General features: G+C 44.1%; 1 long non-coding RNA gene across 1 annotated transcript; it reads right to left on the bottom strand.

The window, feature by feature from the left end:
- Positions 1-17,051: 17,051 nt before the first annotated feature.
- Positions 17,052-21,531, bottom strand: LOC146177034 (uncharacterized). Its single transcript, XR_014701255.1, has 3 exons — positions 21,147-21,531; positions 18,827-18,891; positions 17,052-17,871 (listed from the first exon to the last, which is right to left on the bottom strand). It is a non-coding gene; the product is annotated as an uncharacterized LOC146177034 (long non-coding RNA).
- Positions 21,532-22,974: the final 1,443 nt, after the last annotated feature.

Here is a 22,974-nt window from a genome sequence, read left to right as displayed (position 1 = left end):
AATGGAGGCGAAAGGCAAGGCGACCGTGTGCTGTGGAATGTCAGTGTACGTTAAAGAACCCCAGGTGGTCGAAATTTCCGGAGTCCTCCACTACAGCGTCTCTCATTGCCCGAGTCGCTTTGGGACGTTAAACCCCACAAACCATTCTATGTGGTTCTGCCAGATATACAGTAACTTGGCACTAGCTAACAGAAAGTCGCTGTAGAGAGTAGTGATGTGGTACTAGCTGGTATTATATTGCGCAGGGCCACTCTAGCATGTTTTTTTTTTCCGGAAGCTTAAATGGAATTCTTTTTGACTGAAGCAGAAATGTTTCGCAATTTGAACGCCCGTGCTCTTCTCTAGCGTTGCTCTGTGCCTGCACTTCACTGCAGTGCAGGCTTGAGCCAGCGGCAAACGTATACATAACCAGCGCTGCCAGCTTTGGCGAATTAGTCTGCTCGAGGTTGCGGTTACAAAAAATAAAAATAAGCATCAAGATACCCCGCATGCTCACTTGAGATGCAGACTAAAGGTCGTTCCTGCAGGAAGCATAATCAAATTCAGATGTGGGTTTCAGTTTGAGCACAAGCAGAGTGGTGAGTGCTTTTCCACATTAACAGTGTTGAGCTGTCCTTCTGCCAGGAAGTGCTCTTTGCGAACTGATAAGTACAGTAGAACCCCATTACAGTAAAGTCACCGGGACCGGCCAAAATCTTACTATATCAGTTGTTAGTGATGACACGGTCCTGAAGATACTATCTCGTAATTAAAGTCTGCTTACTAAGCACATCTTGTTGCTTTATGAAAAGAACACTCTAAAATGCCTTCCATGTCTTTCTTATCGTCTCTGTGCCATTTCCTTTTTCATTTTTTTTACCGCTTGTAGAAGTACCTGTTTAGCATGAATGCAACATGGATACGAATATAGCCGAGCTTGATTTCAGCTGAGAACCAAAGCATTGCGTGAGCGTGGCATCATCTTCCGCTGTTTCCATCTTTTAAGAGGCAATAGATGAAAAATGCGCGACAGTCCAGCACTGCAAAACCGCACAAGCCACGCCTCCAATTTTTGCCACTACTCCTTCGTGCTGAACAGTGTTGTGTGAATGTTCGGCCGTTTCTTCGCTTCCCTTTTTCTTGCTGCACTTTTACTCTATTTTTAAGTGACCGGCCGTCTTCTTTTTGTGTTTGGTCAGCTTTACATTTTTCCCGCTACGTGCTGCATGCTTTCCCTCACGGCTCCAAGGCCTTAAAGTTGGCTTCTTCTCAGTGCTGATGAGCCTAGCGGTAAAACCATAAAAAAAAAAAGCACTACTTATTTTTTTTTTTAAGAAAAAATTTCCTCGCGATTCCATGTAATGCGTGTGCAGCAATGCCATTTCGTGAGAAGTCGACGCCACGGCCAGATGTTGTTTAGTATAACCTAGTTTTACCAAAAGCACTACTATGATGGGACTTCAGTTTCACTTTACTATAGCAGGGTTCTACTGTAACCGTTCATAGAGACACCTCCATATTTCACGAGTGGAATGGAGTCCAGTTTTGTGCCCATTGCAGAAACAAGCTGAACAAGCTGGTCATTCTATGTTTCCGTTTTCTGGAGAAGGTGCTTTGCAGCAATACCTAGCCTTCAGGGGCCATACCTCCTAGAGATATTCAGAAAAACTTGTCCAAAAAAAAGTATAGACAATGAATACGATCTGTGCAGGGGAGTATGAGCTAGGAGTTAGCATTGCTGTTCTCAATGCAGCTGATGGGTTACGACCATGCAAGCAGGTTGTGCCACCTAATCTACAAATCACAGTGCGACACATTGTACCCGTTCTCCACCCTCTGCCTCCTACCTTCTCTTCATCATCCCTCTTGTCTCTACTTTGCCACCTGCCAATCAAGGTCTCAAAGGGACAAACAACACAAGCTGTCTAAAGCCACCACTTGAAGGAAACCAAATTTTGGTTACATGTTAATATGACAGCGTTAAAGGCTGCCATTCACCATAAAATTTGGTATCAGGGTTGTGAAAAAAATTGTGGGTGATAGCCGGGAATTGATTGGTGGCAGGGTTGTGCAAAGTCACTTGATCATATAATATGGCAGATTTGGCAGGAGCTGCCAACTCAAGCTTCTCGAATCAGATGGGTAGGTGAAATGAATCGAACCCTCCAGGACTCTTGCATTTCAAGTCAGACATGCTACCCGTAGACCACAAAGGCACTTCATATGGCTAGGTTAAGGGAGGCTTTATATTTGTGTCAGGCAGTCTTTCACATAATGTGGTAGTTCATGACTCTATGCTAAAGAGTATGTATAAGATAATGGAAGTACCACCATTGCCAAAAATAACCAGGCTGCGTGCTCCGCTTTTCAGCCAAGTAGCAGATAATTCGTACCACTTCTGAAACTGTAAATCTGTGCAAAGTAGTAAAGGCAAGCTGCAGTCCTCACTTCTCAACAAGTTGTGATCCTCTAGGAATTCATGTTGACCTTAGGATACAAGCTAAAATAAGGCCTTGCCTTATTTTTACCTCTCTGCAAGTTCGATCCCTGCCAAGGCACAGGGGTACAGAAAAAAATTAAGGCAGATTGCAGTCATGTACAAGACTGATGACACAATGATGCTGTTTCTGTTTGCCTCAAGTTATCCGTGATTATACTTTGAGACTCATCGTGGCTATCTGTTGTCGGCGGACAAGTGTGACAGATATTATGGCTTTTCTTTCCTGTAAACCAATTTAAAACACTACTGATACCTGTGTGGTACGGCGTTTGAGGAAGCGACAAATGAAAGGCGCAGCACGGATGCCTGGATTGGATGCCTGGCAAGGTTAGCTTCATATATGCGTGAATCGCACGGTGAAGTCATCGGTCATGACCGGACATGATGTCATGTGGTGACCTCAGTTCTGGTTATTAGACATGACTGGATGTGACGTCATGATGATGTCACATCCGGTCATGGTGACATTACTGCGAACACATTAAGCTGCGCACAATAGATGAAACAACCTCCAGCTTAAACAGCATCACTGTTGAAAGTGGGCGTTGTGCAGTCTAGTTGAAGATTTGGGCGGCTGTATGCGAGCAAGGAATTGAGTGCTGTGATTTAACTTCCCAAAATAAATGCCACCGAGTGGTACTTTTTTCTTAATACACGTCATATATTTACTAGAACCACCTTACTCTGTATTTTACAGCTGTAAATGCTGCAAAAAGCAAATTTTCTAAACTTGAGAATTTTATTCTGGCATGGCTTATATTCTCTAATCTCCAAAACAATTTTCTTGGGTTCCTTTACTTCTAGAAAACTTGGGATATTGTTGGAACAACTACGATGAGAACAGCAAATTTTACAAATTTGAAATTAAAGTGTATGAGAACATGCAAGATGGCGACCATGGCACAAACTTTTTTTTTTCCGCCTAAAACAAGCTGGGGTAATGTTTGTCGTAGTAACCCAATACAGTCCTTTTCTAGACTGACGGCGGTCGAGCGTAAAAATTGCGTCAAATGGCATGATATGGGTCTGTGTGCAGGCTTCACACAACTAGTACTCTCAGGCAAGTCCAGTAAAAGAATCTGACTGCTGAGCTGCTACCCGGCACAACAGAACCCAGAATGCAACCTAATCCTACGTTAGCCTGAATACTTAATATTTTTGAGACAAAGCATTCATAGAAGGTTGAAAAACTTGTACATGCAGAATGCGATCAAAAAATCTGGAACAAGTTTCATGACACGCATGCCATTTTTCACAGCATATCACACAACTTGGAAGAAAGTCGACAACTTCACTTTGAGAGCAAATTTTTGTGAAAATGTACAACACCACTGGGAAGGAAAACAATTGAAGCAGTTGAAACAAAAAAATTTGGTGGCGTATGTGTCAGTGAACCCTCAGTGTCTATTAAAGAAAGTGAAATCAATGATCTTCGACACTAGTAGAACCTGAATAGCGCTGTGTGATAAGGCTGTCCATAAGTGGCAATAAGCAAAGTTAAAATCAAAACAAAACCAAACTTGACAGAGCTTGCACCAATATCACTGCTATGCTAAAATAAAATACACAGACACCATATAACCACTGTTCACAATACAAGTTCTACAAACCTGGTGCGAATTTTTATATCATAGCTGTAACGATACTAGCACAGCCTGATAATTACAGTACACCTAAACAATCACTCTACCTGCCTCTATGCATATATTGTATGCATATAGGCACTATGCACATATTGTACTTGACTACAAAGTTCAGCATGGTAGTTAACAACCAGCTCGGGTATTGAAAAGCCTCTTCCAATGATGTTCAAAACCAATATATTCTGATCAAATCAACATGCAAAGTGTAAATCTTTCGTAAAAAATTTCATTTTGCACACAAAGACAAAGGCAGCTTTACTGCACATACTGTAGCACGAGTTGAATGCTCCGGGCAAATTTTCATAGTGCTGCAGGGTTTTTATGTGTTTATTATATGAACGATGCAAAAAAAAAAAAAAAATCGGTGAACTCCATAAAAGGTGCCACATTAGAACAAAAATTAGCAGTGCTATGCCTAGATAATTCCACTGCAAAAATGCATCTGTGCTGACTCATGTTCTATTGCCATAAACAAAGTACAGTATGTGAGGAATACAAGGGATGGAGGTTTGATTCCCAGTGGAGACAGTATTTATTTATTTCATTTACCCCACTAATCACACATGTGCTCTGTGCTGTCGTACAGTACAGCAAGTAATGGCATATGGTACCTGTAGTAAGACATAGTTCATGCTGGATACATCGGCTGTCATGCAAAGATGTAATCAATGCAATTAACACTTTTTGTAGTGGCTTGAAATTGTTGACTGCGACCCCGAGAAGTTCGCACGTGAACACTGGCAACCACTGTGATTTCGTAGTATCGATGACAGTCGCCGCAGATGATGAGGGGAATGTCTGGTGCCCTCACAATGCATCAGCCATCTCGCAGATAAGTGCTGCCCTTCAGCGCCACCATTGCAATTCTTGTTTAAATGGCTATGGGTTGTACAAACTGGAAACTCTAGCAGACTAACAATCTTGTGCATTCACAATGCCGTAATAACAACATTGCGTGGGTAGTAATTTAGAAAAAATAAATACATTCACAGTTAAAACTGGTTCACTGGACAATATTTTGTAAGTAATAATTCAACAATACTGCACAAGAATTTTCAAAACTCCTCTGAGCCTCACTAGGGCACCTATGAATGTCGTGTAGCCATTAAATACTGTCCTTTTTAAAATGCGTGATAGAGCGTTACACTGCAGTGCACAGGTGTAGAACATAAAAACATGGCTGAAGCTGCAAGCTATCAGGTGGCTGTCGCACATACTCCATGATAGTAAATCAGGTATATGTATCTTCCATGGGGCAGGTAGCTAGTAGCAGGCTAGGCAGGCAAACAGGGTTCGTTCATGGCTCTGGTCCACCAAGAATGTGACAGTGCTGCAAGTCATCTATACTTGGGAAGATTACCTAACATGCAGACAACTACTGTAAAGTCAAACACTGAAATTACAAAAAAATTAAGTTGATAAATGAAACGTACTGCCTTTGGATCTGAGCAAGAATGAGAACAGAGGCAAGCCATCTGGTAAGCCTGTTTCGATGCATTCCCTAAAGCCACATCTCTATGCTGTTCTGACCAGTTTATTTGTTTTACAAGAATACACTAGGAAAGAACCAAGCGATCGCACATTACATCTACGTTGTGCACTACAGTTATAAAAATAAAAATCATAGCTAACGAGTACGTGACCCCGTTCGGTAATGCAGTACATTTACTTTGCTGTACAGCGTACCACTCGTCTCGGGACTGACGGACAGCGTGTCAGGCCCTTATCATTTGCCAAAAAAAAAAAAAGCGAAGCTAGTAAATCAACATTACACACTATTAAGAAGCGGTCAACACACTTGAAACACAGCTAGTCTGCAAACTATTACCACAGTCATCATACATAAAAGCAACAGGCGCATACATGCAGCATGTGCTGAAAAGGCGCGTCCGATGCAAGTGCAAAACTGACGTTGGCCTCGGTGATCTTACGACTGCTAGGGGAAAGCTACATGCCTCACATTCACACTAAAAATTAATTCAAAGCACTTCTGACACAAACGTAAGCCTTCGATGTCTCTGTAGTCACAATGCCTAAACACTTTCAGCGGAGCGCTTTATTTAGTTCTGCGCAGGCAAGCTCAGAACTTCGCTCAGACAACCTCAAGTGCAGCAAGAAAGTAACCTTGCTGCAATGTTCACAGTTAAACGTCCCGAAACAAATCGTTCCCAGCTAATTTCACACAGCGATTCGCGGAAGAATCGCGGCTCTAGCGCAGGCACCATGCTTACCAACATGGCACTCGAGTACGTTAATGTTCCACAAATCAATATATTAACTCATTTCCTTCCGACTTACCAATGTGATGCTCACCGTGCGAAGTGCGTCGCCTGTGCTGTATAAACACAGAACACAGCCATTTTATGGTTCGTTAGCATTAACAACAAATAGATAAAGCGCAACACAGGGTCCGCAAAGCACTGGAAGGAGAATAACTAGAGTCAATAACGCGTCAAACATTTTTTTAAAACGTTTCATGTAACGCGCCGCAACTCAAAATAATTTAGCGGAGGGGGCGATGATGATGATAATGGCGCACGCACCATCGTATCTAAAATTGTTGCAAATGAAACTATACAGTTTCAGTTAAACAAAGGAGGTGGTGACGCATAAACTAAAAGTGCCAATTTTAATTATCTAAAGGTTTCCTTTTACTGAATTAATTTTTGTTGGCATTGGACGTTTTCGCCACCTGCAGCGCTGTCACTCAACCGTTGCAACGGCGCGCCATTTGAACCGGCTGATTGTACGGTGCTCGCACAAGTCTCTGCTGTTCTCTTGAGTTCTCTCTTCTCAGTTCAGCTCTCTTGCAAGCCTCCCAGAGGCTGTATGACTCATTTATCTCGCCACAAGTAACTTTTAAACCACAGTTCAGCAATGCGACACTAGAGCCATTCAATGAAGGACTACACTTATTCCTAGTCTGGCATTTATTTCCTTTGCGCATTTTCACTCTGTCCATTCATAACAAAAACTTGGAAGAAAAATCAAGAGGCTAAGTGGGCTTCCCACAGTGCAGTTACATATCTATAGTTATTTCATAAATTGGCAACACAGTTTTGATTCATCATCACTGCCTGCATTAGGTATGCTGAAGGGAATTAATGGTCTGCAATCATCGCTGCTTCATGCGTTAGCTGCAGCCGCTAACCTTGGCTCATTTGCCGACATTATCTCTTCATCCCAGTGTCTGGTATCCCTTACTTGTTTCACTCCCTCGAAACCTAATCGATTAGTTGAAGAGCCCTATTTCCTGGATCACATGTCCCTCTCTAATGCTTCTTTTCAGTTTTCTGCATCTTCATACTCAAAGATGTGCACCATGTGCTGCAATCTCAACTGCAGGTACTCTACTGCAAGATGCCCAGCACTCTGTGTCATATGGTATGGTGTTGCGGCAGCATAGAAGTACCACCCACACAAACCATCAGATGAGGACCTGCTTATGCCCTCACCTTTTTGGACCAAGGACGCCACCTGCCCAGGGCAAATAGGGCCTGCTCATTTCAATAATAGCTGATTACTACTTCCTTGTTATGATTACCTTGAAACTGTACTTTAATCCACATCTGTGTTTGTGAAGGTTTTCCAAATTATTTTACTTTCTATAACCTGCTGCACTGTCCTTTGCTTAGGTATTTTAAACTAATGCGTTAATATCCACTTTTCAGCCTTTCAAATGATCACATGATAGCAAGCTGCCTTTTATTACATTATATGTACAGCACCTTCCAAATTTACATTCACCTCTTTTTGCTCTTGGGGAAATGTTTCTCATGGTTCAGATTCAAACTGGCTTAAAAACATTACTCCCTTCCTACGTCCGAAACCTTCCTACCTATGTGCAGCAGTGACTTTGTGGCTATGCATTCGACTGCTAATCCTAAGGTTTTAAGATTAAATACATGGCTACATTTTGGCAGAGGCAAGATGTAAAGACACCTGTGGGCTACACAATGTCAGTGCATATAAAAAGGACACCAAGCAGTCAAAATTAATTAGCTCTTTCCCATGCTTGCCGTCTTTCATAGACCGCATTAGGTTTTGGCATTCCCGATCCCTGTGTGCTATGTCAATACCTCTACCTGTTGTAAAGTTGCTCTCATCACAAAGGGTTGAAAAATAAACTTTCATCTTGTAGTTTCTTTAGGTCCTTGAGCATGTGCTGTTATTGAGGCAGTGGGCAATATTTGGCTGGGGCCTTAGACATGCAATAGCCCAAACCAGATTCGAAATCGAGGAAACAGTTTAGCTGAAACAAATGTCGATTTCAGTCTCATCGACATCAACTGCAATGCCCGTTCTCTTTTTCTACAGGAATATAATGTAGACATGATGCAATGCTGTTCACCCAAATGTTTTCCGATTGTCATGGCTACTACAGTTCAAAATAATGAGACCAAAGAGCACGACACACAAGGAATGCTTATTTGCAATGAAAGCATTTTATTGCAAGCTATGAAGTAAATACATTTGTCGTGAAGAACAAGCAAAAGATTGCAAGAAACCATCAAAACAAAATTTAAAACCCCATCTAGAAAAGCAAAAATCTAATGCCATGTTTTCATGGAAAGCAGCCATTTTTAAAAAAAGGCTGCTCTTTGAAGCTACTCACAAAATTATTTCAGCATAATGCTCATTTGCTACAATACTCTTTTTTTCCAACTAGACACAAAGTCTACAAGACCTTGTGTATAAAATGTCACCAACCAGCACGTAGCTGCCATGCCATCAGCAAAACCATGCGCCCAACTGCTCATTGCACACCGGCCAAAACTCTGCACTGCCTTTGGGCAAGTGGAAAACAGCTGCAAAGCATCTTAAAACCCATCCACCCTTTGTTTCTATTTTAAGGTGCTATCATTTCTCCTGCTTCAATCATTCCTTTTGTTTTCAGGTGCGATTCCATAAACTGAACTTGTTTATAAACCACCCTAGGTTCGAAAATGTGTTCAAACCTGCTGCCTATGAAGCAGCGCCTTCAGAATGCGCGGTGGCCAAAAATACTTTTGCAGCAGACTCGTTAATAACAGAGCTACAACCACCAAAACCGGTATGTTTCTCACCTTCCCTTCCATCACCAAAGAGTCTCTCCCTCCTCCCTGGTTGACTAGCCTCCACAAGAGACAATACGCGTAGGGCTGGTACATGTAGGCTCCCTAAATACGCGAAATGTGGAGCGCCATCTCTTAGTGCTTTGAGAAACTATGCCCGCCATGTTGGTTCGGTCAACAAAATGAAACGCTGCCCTGTGCTGGGTAAAAACAGCTACAAGAATGCATCAAATGCAGTCATTATGACCCCGACTTTTACAGGCATTCTTTTTTTTCTTGCTGGTTGGTTTGTGAGGTTTAACGTCCAAAAGAGACTCAGGTATGATAGACGCCATAGTGAAGGGCCCCGATAATTCCGACCACCTGGAGTTCTTTCTTTAAGGTGCACTGACATTGCACAAACACGGGTGCCTTGCTTTCTGCCTTCTATCAAAACGCTACCGCCTCAGCTTTTTTTTTTTTCTTGCTTTCTGCTACCCAAGCACCACCAGTGACCTTTGTTTGAAGGTTGAGAAGTGAGCTTTGGCTCATCCAGCTACAATGCCAATAAGGAGGAGGAGGGGGAGAGGCTGAGCTCAATGGGTGGCCGAAGCATAGGTGCGAGGCCTCTGGCCTTTCTTAGGAAACCAAGCCCGTGCATGTATGGATGTTCTGTGTTTTCTGTATTCATGGTTATGCACGGTGTACCATGGCTGGATTCGAGTGGCGACTGTGCGCTCTTTATGACCTATGCATGGAGGGTGCTTCCTGTCTGCTACAGCTGCGAAATCGTGGCACTGTGTGGCATCGACGCGTCTACTCAGTGATGCCGTCATTTGGTGTGCAACAAGCTGGAAAAAAAAAAAAAAAGCGGAGGCTGGCCAAGCCTGCACTTTCACCCGGTTGTGATTCTTGCCAACGAGATGTCATGAACTTGAGCGTTCAGAGCGACCTGCAGTGATTTTTGCCGTTGTATTGAGAGTTATAGATGATAGGTGTGCCGGCCATGAGCCATCCTTACAGGCTCTGGCTGTGTATCAGCATCTTGCCAAAGAGCCAAAACCAGGGAAAAACTCGCATAAAATATAGCTAAATTATTGGAACAGGAAACCAAGCCCGTGCATGTATGGATGTTCTGTGTTTTCTGTATTATGGTTATGCACGGTGTACCATGGCTGGATTCGAGTGGCGACGGTGCGCTCTTTACGACCTACGCATGGAGGGTGCTTCCTGTCTGCTACAGCTGCGAAATCGTGGCACTGTGTGGCATTGACGCGTCTACTCAGTGATGCCGTCATTTGGTGTGCAACAAGCTGGAAAAAAAAAAAAAAAAAAAAGCGGAGGCTGGCCAAGCCTGCACTTTCACCCGGTTGTGATTCTTGCCAACGAGATGTCATGAACTTGAGCGTTCAGAGCGACCTGCAGTGATTTTTGCCGTTGTATTGAGAGTTATAGATGATAGGTGTGCCGGCCATGAGCCATCCTTACAGGCTCTGGCTGTGTATCAGCATCTTGCCAAAGAGCCAAAACCAGGGAAAAACTCGCATAAAATATAGCTAAATTATTGGAACAGGAAACCAAGCCCGTGCATGTATGAATGTTCTGTGTTTTCTGTATTATGGTTATGCACGGTGTACCATGGCTGGATTCGAGTGGCGACGGTGCGCTCTTTACGACCTACGCATGGAGGGTGCTTCCTGTCTGCTACAGCTGCGAAATCGTGGCACTGTGTGGCATTGACGCGTCTACTCAGTGATGCCGTCATTTGGTGTGCAACAAGCTGGAAAAAAAAAAAAAAAAAAGCGGAGGCTGGCCAAGCCTGCACTTTCACCCGGTTGTGATTCTTGCCAACGAGATGTCATGAACTTGAGCGTTCAGAGCGACCTGCAGTGATTTTTGCCGCTGTACTGAGAGTTATATATGATAGGTGTGCCGGCCGTGAGCCATCCTTACAGGCTCTGGCTGTGTATCAGCATCTTGCCGAAGAGCCAAAACCAGGGAAAAACTCTCATAAAATATAGCTAAATTATTGGAACAGAGTTCTCCATCACTCGGAAATTGATGAAAGGAAACACTGCAAGTTTTTCAAACTTGCAGGCGTGGGCACGTCGTTCAGAGGAAATAAAGTTCAAATGCGTGGCAGAAAACATACGAATGGGTCCGGACCGAAGGAAATACCAAAAGCACACTGCGGCCGAGAAGCTCAATTATTGTCATGAAGTTAGCTTCGTTACAAACTAGCCGCAGAGTTTAGCAACATAGGTGGCAGGCAAAGACAAGGGTCGGAAGGCTTTCCTACTATCCTATCCTTATATGAGGATGGTGATGAATGTCTCCTGTTATTTCGAGGTGATGCTGTGCACGCCTCAGAACAGGAAAAGCAGTTACAGTGAATGCGCTGTTCAAAGTGCACAAAAAGTGCAATAAGAGCAGGTTACCTTTTTTTTTAATTTGCACTAACAACTTAAAACAGGTCAACGACCAGCCTGACTTGCAGACACGTGAAGGTGCCCGAAATTTTGGTACATGTGCAGAAGCAGACAGAAATGTGCCCAAAAGCGAAAAGATGCCGTCACACTGGCATATCATTTGAAATAATGCATGTAGGCAAAACAGGTACTCCTCCTTGCTCGGCCACTAATTGTAACAGGCCTGGCAGAACAGGCCCGAGAGGCCGAAAATGTTCATGTGATAAATTCTGTGCTTCTGTAGCCATGTCAATGCATTTTTGACAGTTCCCCTCATATCATGAAGGAAACAAAGTTACAGCAGGAAGAAAAAAATCAGCTTTTGTGCAGCATAATGGGACTGACCTTACAATAGTATGCTGCTACTTGCCTTACTGCAGACTGATAACCCAAATCACTGTTGTATTCAGACGGTAATTAGCACATGTTGCGCACTGTAAGAAATAAGACAAAGTAAGTATTACTATGATCAAAATAATACTGTTGCCTGAGCCTACACTGCACCGCTTTTGCGCACACAAAATTGAGACTACATGATTTCTCTAAGTATTTCGCTCACTCCGTAAACTGAACACTTGAACACTTGAAGGCGCGAACGCAGGTGCGCACCGGGCGCCGCCACAGAAGCGAGTGGCCAGGGTTGGGTAAATCCTGCACTAACTTCACGGGGAAGAGAGCACTGCTTGCTTAGAAGAGCTGCCATTATATCTGCGGCGAATGCGCAGGCTGTATGAAAGTGCGCGCCGCTGCCACTTGAGTCCAGCCGTTGGTGTATGAATAGCACAGTGCACAGAACACGCTGAAGCATGCATAGACAAGGGCAAGAAACTAAAAGCCTTCTTTCTTGTGTGAGTGTATGCATGAGTGAAAACGAAATGCAAGACAAAAAAGTGCGTGACATCAGCAGACCAAGTGACACCCCTCGCCCATCAGTCAGAGAGAAACCAATGGATGCAGTATCTGTGGGTACCTCATCGACAAAGTTCGATGGCCAGCGCAAAGGATGAAAAGGTTTGGCTGTTTTAAAAGGACCATGAGAGCTTTGGTTTGCATTTTGTTGCTTTCCAGTGTGTGCATCGCTGAGTATTTCGCAGAGACCATGTCCAACGCCTTATCGGGCTTGGTTAAAATGTCAGCCTGGTCAGTAGCCCTTGAATATGTTAGCTCTCTTAAATGAACAATCTGAAATAAGCAAGGACATAAGTTGTGCTGGCCATATTGTGGACTGCTTTCAAGACAATGTGTGTAATGCCAAATAATCTGAGAAGTTGAATAAACCGTTTGGGGTGCCCTGTTTTGTTTTCTAAATATGCATTGCAAGACCATTTAACACAGCTTGGCCACCCAACTTGTGCACACCAGCTAACACAAAGCTTTAGCAGCGCTACACTAATCCCTCTGTCACACAAACACTTCCGATCCTCATTGAACTCAATCTGCATTCAGGCTTTCAAGAAGGATTGAAGCATCCGGTGCTACACGAGCGTTTTCAGTCAGCATTGAGAAATTTCCTACGTGGTCCGTCGTCTGCTGTCAGTCGCAATGAGTCTCAAAAGGAAATTTAAGATTGGGGTAATGATTGCACGATTTCAGTGTACACAGCAGCATTCCGCTTTTGGCCCCTCAGGTCATCTAACCTATCTTCCCAGCGGTCAAGTGCTACAGTGCAGTTTCTCTTCCACTCCACAGTTTCCACACTGACGCAGTCGAAGAGAACGCCACCTTAGCTTCCACTGGCAGTAGACTACGGTGTCAATATTATAAAATTAGCTGTTCTACGAATGTTCTATCATGCCTTTTAATACATTTATGTGTTATTATGTGCAGTTCTACTGCATTTATTCGTTTTTCAAGTTTTAGAGCTCGTTGATGACGAGGGTGTCAATGACCGCTTTTGAGTGTGCTTGAAATCTCGAGAGCGATTGAGGAAGCAACCTTGAGTCAAGCAGGCTCGAGCTCAACTGCACTTGACAGTTGCCGTGTGACAACCTCGATCTACAATGAGTTGAATGTAGATCCAGTTCAATGAGGATCGAAACTGTTCGTATGAGAGCAGTTTAACTCGCATCTTGCAGGAACAAGCAATCTATATACACCTTTCCAATAAGTTACTCGGTGCCACCATATTGTTCGCTCCTCCTCTCTGGACTGCTGCAAACCGGCTCTGCTTCCACTGTGCTAGCACCAAATGCACAAAGCAGTCCACCAGGTAATATGGTGACACCCCGTGACCACTTATTGGAAAGGTGCACACTACTATGGCTATGCTACAGTATGCTAAGGAAGTGAACACACAAAAAAGCCAGGCAATCATGTTACTCTGGTAACGAATGTTTAATTGTGGCTGGCCTTGCATATGGCGGGCAGTAATGCATGTACCCCTGTCTTCGGACAGGACAGCAGGGTTGTAAGCATCTCCAGCAAACACTGTGCGGATGTTCGTTTTGTTATAAAAATTTAGGAGACACTTGAGATCTGTCTTTAAGAGTATAGCATGGTAGCGTCAACAGCTCCCATCTGCAGCTTCCCTCAAAGATCCTTGATCGCATACATGCACCTTGCTATTTTATAAATGAAGTCTTTAAAGAACTTTGCTGCAACCTACAAAAAAAAAAAAAAAAAAAAAGAAAAGAAAAAAATGTAGGAATTGCTTAAGAGCTCTAAGATCGCTAAGGCAAACACAACCCGGCACCAGAATTAGAATATGTGACTAATAAGTACGGTGCAGGGAATGCAGCCTTATAGTTACGCACGTCAAATGACAGATCGAATACCACACACCCATCCTCCGAGGTCCTGTGAATAAGCGCATAAGTGGCCCGCGTATGCATGGGGTTGCCATTACCCTCTTTGTCACCTCTCTGCAGCGGTTTGCACAGCCAGGATGCCTCCTTTCCTCCTCTCTGCAACGCGGCAACAGAGCACGCACCTGCCAGAGCTCTTCACACGCAAGTTCCAGTATGAAGGACGTTTCATGATGACAATTTCTGATCACACTTTCTGTACATGATGCACATGAGCCAATTAAAATACAGCTATTTAAATGCCCTCTAGACACGTGAATATTATGAATATAAGCATAATACATAAGATAAATTCTCAGCACTGGGTAAAATATTCACAAAGTATTGTCAAACATGAATATAAAATCAAGAAATTGTAATAAAATCTTGAGGATATACAAAAGGCAGAAAAATGGTCATTTCTTGAACTACAGCTTTCAAATGAAGCTTTTTTTTTTGCCTCAACTCCTTCAGCACCATGTAATTTGTTTATTAAATGAAATATTTAAACAATCTTGCTATTAGATAATACTAAAATGCAGGTATTTAGATGCTCAATTAAATAAATGCCCATGTTTTTGTTTTGGCTTTATACATAGCATAAAAAACTTTTTCTCCAAAATTTGCAGAAAAAATCCAAAAAGTGAAAGAAAAGGGGGCATGAATATCAAAATAAGACAGCAAGAAAAATAATTCAGAATATTAAAAATATGCCACACTGCCTCTTTTATTACTAGTTTAGGTTCTGAAGTTCATTTTGAAGGTGTGCTGTTCTCTCAGAAATATAGCTAAGTTGCTGAGAACACCCATTTTTATGCTCGGCCTTGTTCTACTCATTTTACAGTTTATAGTATTGGCATTTCCAAACCTTTCAGGATTTATGACTGAATTATTTGGTGACATGTTTTCCAGAAGGTGGGAGAGTTTGCCATTAAATTTCAAAATCTGCAATAGAAGCTTGGTGTTCAAACTCCACTGAATTTGCTTGAAGAAGTTCCACACTTGAAGTTCTGGAGAAGCCATATCAAGTAGTACCAAGCTTTCATTACTGCTGAAACCCAGCGAATGGAAACAGAACAGTGGGAACACAAAATGAGCATGTGTAACTGACCAAGTGTGATCAGAGATTGAAACTAGGCTTTTCTTGGCCACTAGCTGAAGTCCGAGGCTGACATTTGACTGATTCATCATCTGAGCTGAACTGAGAGCTAGTAAAATTGTCTTCAAGAGACTTTGCTACTACTCTGATAAACAGAAAACTGTAGTAGAAGCAACAGAATCGTGTGAATGGCGCCAAAGACCTCTTTATTTCAAATAATTTTTTAAATGTCACACTGTGCCAGAAAGAACAAAAAAAAAATAAATAAAAAAATAAACAAGCTGCACACAAACAGAAACTATGGTTGTCACAATAGCCCCACTGCGGTAGTGCAGTGGTTAAGATGCTAGATTACTGTGCCGGAGTACCCATGTCCAAACCCGATCGCTGGCGGCTGCTTTCGATGCAAACGAAGTGGCACCCGTGTGCTTTGTGATGTCAGCGCGCGTTAAAGATCCCTAGGTGGTCAAAATTACTCCATCGACCTCCACTACGACACCCATTTCTGTCTTTCCACTTTGACTCCCTCCTCCCTTCCCTTACGGCACAGTTCAGGTGCCCACAGAAACAAGTGACAGATTCTGTGCCTTTTCCATTCCTGTGAACTAATTACTATAATTACTTTTGTCATACTATCTGCCTAAATGGGGCTACATGTTCCAAATACATAAATTTACGTCTGCCAGTGTGTGAGAACGATCATTCATATATGAACGATTGGCTTAAAGCAGTCCTGAAAGGTTATAAGCCCTAATCCCTTAATTTGTGCCGGTATTATCTCACACACAATCATCAGCATACAACCATAATCTACCACATTGTGCCTAAGACCACCCAACATGGGTATAAAGCTCTGTTTTAACAAAGCTGTATGAACATGGAGTAGGATGTCTGATACTAGATCCAAGGGTCTCGGATGGTTCTATTCCACCTCAACCTCTCACCTCAAAGGAGCTGCTTGAGTTAGCAGCTCCAGATAGCGTCGTCCTCTCTTTTCTCGATCCTTTGTCTCTTTTTCGCTTTTCCACAATATGAGCTCCAGCCAGTTCGGCCATATCATGTGGCCTCATGACATCGCAGAACCAGACAACCAATCAGTGCATGGCCAGGTCACCTGCCAAAGGCATGGTTGTGATTTTTCTCAAGGGTGACGCCTTTTACGCTACCGCAATAAAGCAACTATTCTAAAATAAGTCACTTCTTGTGGAGCACTTTTCACTACTGCTGCTGCATTGTATGATATGGGCAGTTCAAATTATGTCCCTTCTGTAAAGAGCAGTTTGTTTGCACAGCCTCCTATCCGATGTGGATGTAGGCTACAATCCAGCACACAACAGTGGCAGGGCAGACACATTAAAAAACATGGCAGCCCTTATGAAAGCCAGCTGCTCCTTCAGCTGATAGAAAGTCCAAGATTGTCCCAATTCTATTATCTTGTAGGCAATGGACAGTAACCCGATCAGTTTAAGTTTGCAAGTGCTTGACAGCCCCTTTCTTATAGATTATGGAACTGTTAGGATCCTTCCAAGATTTCAATACACTTGAGGTCGTGAGGCGCTACACACACAAAGCAAGCAGTTTTTCTAGCACAATCTCCCTACCACTCTTCAAAGATCTGTAGTTGCCTATCCATACCAGCCGATTTCCGGAACCCTTTACATTGCTTCTAAGGCTTTTTTACTTCCTCCATGACCAGCATGACGTACAACCTGCTCACATTACTGCCCGTCATCCTGACTGCTTCAGGGCAATGTCATCAGCAAATTGCAGATTACTGAGGTATTCTCCATCTACTCTTATCCCTGAAGGCATATCACCTAGCACATAGTACAATAGATGCTGTCAAGAGAGTACAAGAAGTGGCCGATTCCATGCCAAGTTACCTAAGACAATGCCATGTTTTAGACACCATCACACACGGATAGCTTTTTCTCGGAGAACCACAGCTGTGTTACCTCCACAAGGGATCAAGTTTTCTTCTATATGACAAACTCTCCAATAAATGTCAGGCCTGTTCAGGTAGTAATCTGTTACTTTAATTCGCAAGGCTAGAAGCTAGACTGGCAAAAAATTGCAGTCACACATTTGTGCTTCCCACCTCCCCCCATTGCAAAATATGTGTTCCAAACCACCCAGAATGATTTTCAAATAATAGCATATCAGCAAGGGTGACAATATTACACAACAAAATTAAATACATGGCAAGCAAGGTGTTTTAAACTTAACTGGGAGCACGCTCTAAACCTGTGGAAGCAGTGAGAGTATCCATTTGGTCACGCGAGTCGCAGCTCACTGCACTACTGAGGTGGCGGTGTAACCGAACTGGCGGAGGGAACTCGTTCGTCGGCACCAAGAATTCGTTGCCTCTGCAAATGTAAATAAATGAGAGTAATACAGCAATTACATTTAGTTTGCATAAATTCAGCAAACTCACTCACAATAGAATTTGGTTCGAGTAAAGCAAGTGAGAGTGCCTGCTGCAGAAGGAAAAAGGTAGTAATGAGACTGGCTGTCAATGCTAGTACAAATACAAATATTTAGAACACTTACAAAACACTGAAATAGCAACAAAGAGAATCTAAGTTAAATCACTTGTGCAGTAAGTGCCCAATATGCTGCGGCTTGCATGGAACTGCAATGGAGAGTGCTTATAGCAGCAACTGCCAAGCTCTTTGACAGGATTACGAGGTACTCGCAATGGTGCCTCACTCTCCCACAAAACATGCTAGCTCAGATTAATTATTGCTCTGTTTTCAAATAAGCTGTCAATGGCCTTGGCAGCAGCTTGAAGCCAAGCACTGCCAACTATTTATGTTGGAGCAGGCAAAAGATACTTGGCAGCAGCTTGAAGCCAAGCACTGCCAACTATTTATGTTGGAGCAGGCAAAAGATATATATATTAGGGAACTCTGCGGTAGCAACATGCATCCAGTGTTAAATGTATATAAACAAGCTCAGTGAGTTCCACCAATGCAGTTATTTCGGCAGTAAAAAGAGAGATATTGTCACAGGCATGAACCTATGCTAGCTGAGGAGTATTGAGGTCACCCTCATTGCTGCATACACCGAAATAAGTGAGTACTTGACAGTGGAAGGTCTGAGCAAATAAGCACAGGAATTCGGTCATGTATATAACCATACTTTTGTAGCCATTTCATGTTGTGCAGTAGGCTTGTTGCACTTCGAGGCTCATTCCGCACAGGGCCAACTCACGTTTAAACCATCTCTCAGCTGGCCAGCAACCCCCCTTTATCAGTCCGCAGATATACTCATGTATTGCAGCACTACCACGTATGGTCTGTACAGATGAGTGCCACTTACCTTCCAACAGTTTTCCGAAAGAAGCCCGACATTTTCTATGGGCTGAGCCGCTCCATCGGTTGAAGCTGCGAGGAAGGCAATAAAACCTCCTGATTATAAACCAGCGCGTTCACGCTGGCGCACGCAAAAATGCCTTATACTGCCCAAACAAATATAAGCGAACTCGGAAACAGTTTTACGTTATCTTTTAGTCGCCTCATATGTCCCAATACTCCAGTGCATCCGGAAGACAACAGCAACCGGCGACTGATCGGTGCACGGCAGCAGGTATGGAAGCTGTTCCAAGCGCAATGAAACGAGATCGTGGACGCCATTACGCAGTCTCCTTACGCCTTCGCCCGGAGACCGTCGCGCTATAGGCAACCTGCAGTGGCCAGGCGGCGCTAGTGGAGCGCAGTGTTCAGCGCCGCCAACGGCGGCGCCGAGTAATCTGAGTAGGCTGGCGCGGTCGGGTTGCGTTCGCGTTGTACGGCTAGAAGCATCTCGGCTCTCATTTTCTGCAGTTTTAAGGCAATCGAATGTCTTGAGAGCTACTACCGAAAACCAATACTGACGAAAGGACACCGCCTGTTCGAGAATGCTCATGTTTAAAACGTGAACGGTGTCGACGTCACCGCGAAGTGCGCGCCGCTCGCGACGGAACACCCGCGCGCACAGCTTTGAATGTCGCGTGAGTAGACGGAATTTTTTTTAACGAAATTTATTCTCTCAGGGCATTAGTCGGATATGTGATGATGAATTAAGAAATAATTAAATGAATGAAAAATGTTGTAAACTAGCTTTTCATTCACCTATTGCGTTCACACCTCATACCCAAACATTGAAAGTGCAGAGAGAACCTGAGAAGAGATTGATCGCCGTTTCTTCTTTTTTTTTTTGTTCTTGGTGTTTGATTACAGCAGCATAACAATTTCCTCGCGGTTTTGCTTTAAAGTTTAATACCATGACGAACACTTTTGTTCGTGGTGCACCTTTCGACAGTGCCGCGGAAGTTACAGGAGGCATGGTGCGGTACCCGCTACGGATGTCGTGGCGATTGCAAGCACTGTGCGGTTGTAGCGTGCGTCATCAACGAAAACTGTGCGTGCCGGGGGCGGGGAGTAGGGGGCCTCCTACACCGTTGGAAAAATAAAGCCCTGAACAACAACAATAACTGGCATGCATTTTGTATCTCCGTACCTCAAGCTTGGGGAAAGCCGGCGGGAAATGCTGGCTCAACGGCAAAGCTTTCGTAACGGAGGTAGTTAAGAGTTAGAATTTTTTACTGTTGTTACTAATGATGAAATATTCTATCGTCTGAGACAAGAGACTCTTGAGTAGCTTAAGCAGTCGGTGAAAGAAAAATTTGACGCGGAACAATAGAACGAAGTTCCATTCTCAGCGTACACAGTATCACGGGCCTCTACACTCCGCCACTTCAACTTTTTCAGCACCTTAAGAACTAATTTACAGATAAATATGCTTATTGAAATCTGTAATTGGAAGTTTTGAAGATATTTTGGCTTTGTGGTTCCGAATAGACACCGCATTAGAAATCCGGTTCACAGATCCACGAACATTTTTTTTTTTTTTATTTCGCCTCCGTTTAAATGCGGCTGGAATACGATGCTGCGGCTGCACGGCTTTGTTGATTTTCTGGACGTATGCCACTTGATCTTGCACAGCATATACCAGTATACGCCAAATTTTACAGCGCGTACTGAGTAGTGTGCCCCAACCAGCGTGCGACTCCCCGGGTCAGAAGTTTATACCGTTTCCTCCGCTCACGGGCAATCGTCTTATTTTAGCTTCTTGGCGTCTGTACGCCAATGGCCCCATAACAAAACAAATTTCAGTTACATTACTCTCTCGCAGCCAACATCTCCTTCTCTCATCATTCAACCCAGGTTCTCCCAGCAAGCGGTACGCTTAGGTCTCCTTCGTGATTGTGGTAATCTTTCTCGCCGCCCTTGCGCTTATTTTTATTCTTGTTCACATCCGTAGTAGTCGAAGCATCGCACGAGACCACTGAAGTCACTAAATGAGTAAATCACACTCACTGGGATAACAAAACGCGAACGCAGAAAGAACACAGCGGCCGCAACATATACGGCGTCAGCTCCTGCGCCGACTCAGTATTAGCTCCCGTCGGCCGCCAGGTGGCGCCACATGTCTCAGCAAACTCCATTGCAGGTTGCCTATTACGCCGCGTCAATAATTGAGGCTAACGCATGCTTGCGCTGCCGTGCAAAAACTCGTTACAAGAAGCTGCAAGGAAGGCGATGGCAGAAAGACTACAAATGCTTTACTTAGAGTTCGCGGGCATGTATGTACGACTCACCGCAGTCAGAAGGCTGCAAATAGGACTGCACCGAAGGCTGCGCCCTTGAATTTAAGGCTATAATTCACGAACTGAATTCGCATATCACCGAGTTTGCATTTACCGGGATGATGGCCCGCCAACTGCAGCAGACCGACGCATGAAAGACAACCTAGGGTGCCTAGGGCTCGCAAAGCGCAAATGCTCGTTGTCTGAAAAGCGCGCCAGTCTTCCTTCTTTGGGCCATACCATGTGAGCATCTGGGTTTGAGGCCTACTTCTAGAAAAAAACAAGCACTAAAAGCTATTTGACGTCACATCCGTCCAGAAGAGCAACATATCCTCCTTTCCACTTTGGTCCTGGGCGCGCATGCGCAGTTCACGGAGCCGGCTCTCTGCAAGTTCAGGTGCTATAGTGCTCTAGAAGATTGGGCAGTGTAGGGTGGCTAGATGGGTAGGTGTGCCGACCGGCAGGGCACAAAGCGTAGTTCCGCGTGCCTCCGCTTCATGACGACGAAACTGGCGCTGCTGTTCTCCGCCCGGTGCTCACCGGCGGATCGTCTGCTACTTGTCGCAATCGCATCGCGCGTTTTGTTAACCTCATTTTTGTTTAAAAACATTACTTATTACTTGCGTTATCAGTCAAAATAGTAGCTGAAACTGAGACTTTTGCGGTCTGGCATAGAAACAATAAACAGACGACATTAGCTACCTGTTTTCTCGTCTGTTTGCTGTCTGTCATCGTCCACATGCAAGCGCCGTAGCGGAGCAGGCGCTGCGCTTTTTGTGAGAAGTGATCGGAATGAAGACCAAAAAGGACACAACTTGTTTCGCACCCTTCTGCAAATCCGGCTACAAGTCATCGTGAAAAGGACTGAAAGTCTCGCTGTTTTCGGCGCCGCGGGATCCCGAACTGTTCAAAAGGTGGGAGCTTGCTCTTCATCGTGCCGACAAGAGGTTGCAGCCACACTCCGTTGTGTGTGAGCGGCATTTTGACCAAGAGTGTATCGAACGGGATTACAAATATATGATAGAAGGCAACGTTGTTAGCCTTCCACGTTCCCACGATTGACGAAAGATGCCGTACCTTCTGCCTTGCCCGGTGCTCCTGCTTACCTGTGAAGAAAGGTGACCGCGAAACGAAAGACGAAGAATTCCACAGGCTGCCGCCCAACCAAGGCTGCCAGAAATGACAGCCACGACCTTGAGACAGTGCCGGACGATCCAGTACCTTCAAGCTCCAGTGAAGGTATCTCTACGTCTGTAACCGAAGTGTCACCTCGTCCGGTTGACATTGGCTGACACCACCTGCACGGTATCCCACAGCGGCTGGACACACCACTCTATTGAAGATTCTGGCGCCTCTGCGTTCTCGACTTGCAGAAAAAGTGGACAGAGCATCGTTCTGGTGAAAGTAATACTCCTGGAGCACTGTGCAACTGCGAGCCACCGTGTCCGTGCAAGGCGCCGTAACACAGAAGATGGATTTGGATACTCGTGAACAGGTTGGGGACCTTTTGGCTGACGTGGATGCCATGATTCCATGTCAGGGCATAAAATGCAATGACCAACTTGACACCGTCCTCGCAAAATCCAAGAATATAAGAATCCACGGAAGCACAACATTCAGCTCCAAATGCGTCGGCATCGCCAAAAGTCAAGGAGACTCCTGTTTGCATTGCCCATACGCAAAAAAGTTGCTCCTATATCAACTGTCGTACAAAAGAACAAAGGACCGGAGGTCGAGGGAGCGCGAAAAGAAGAGAAAACTTGTAACCGCAAAGTTCAAGAGACTGAAGCGAAATATGTTTACTCTTGAGACAAAACTGGAAGAGATGAGGAGGAAGAAC

This window comes from Amblyomma maculatum, chromosome 10, assembly GCF_055883805.1.
Source record: "Amblyomma maculatum isolate TAMU_Amacu chromosome 10, ASM5588380v1, whole genome shotgun sequence".
NCBI classification, from domain to species: domain Eukaryota; kingdom Metazoa; phylum Arthropoda; class Arachnida; order Ixodida; family Ixodidae; genus Amblyomma; species Amblyomma maculatum.
Note: the sequence above shows the minus strand (reverse complement) of the source record. Positions and strands in the feature narration are given on the sequence as shown.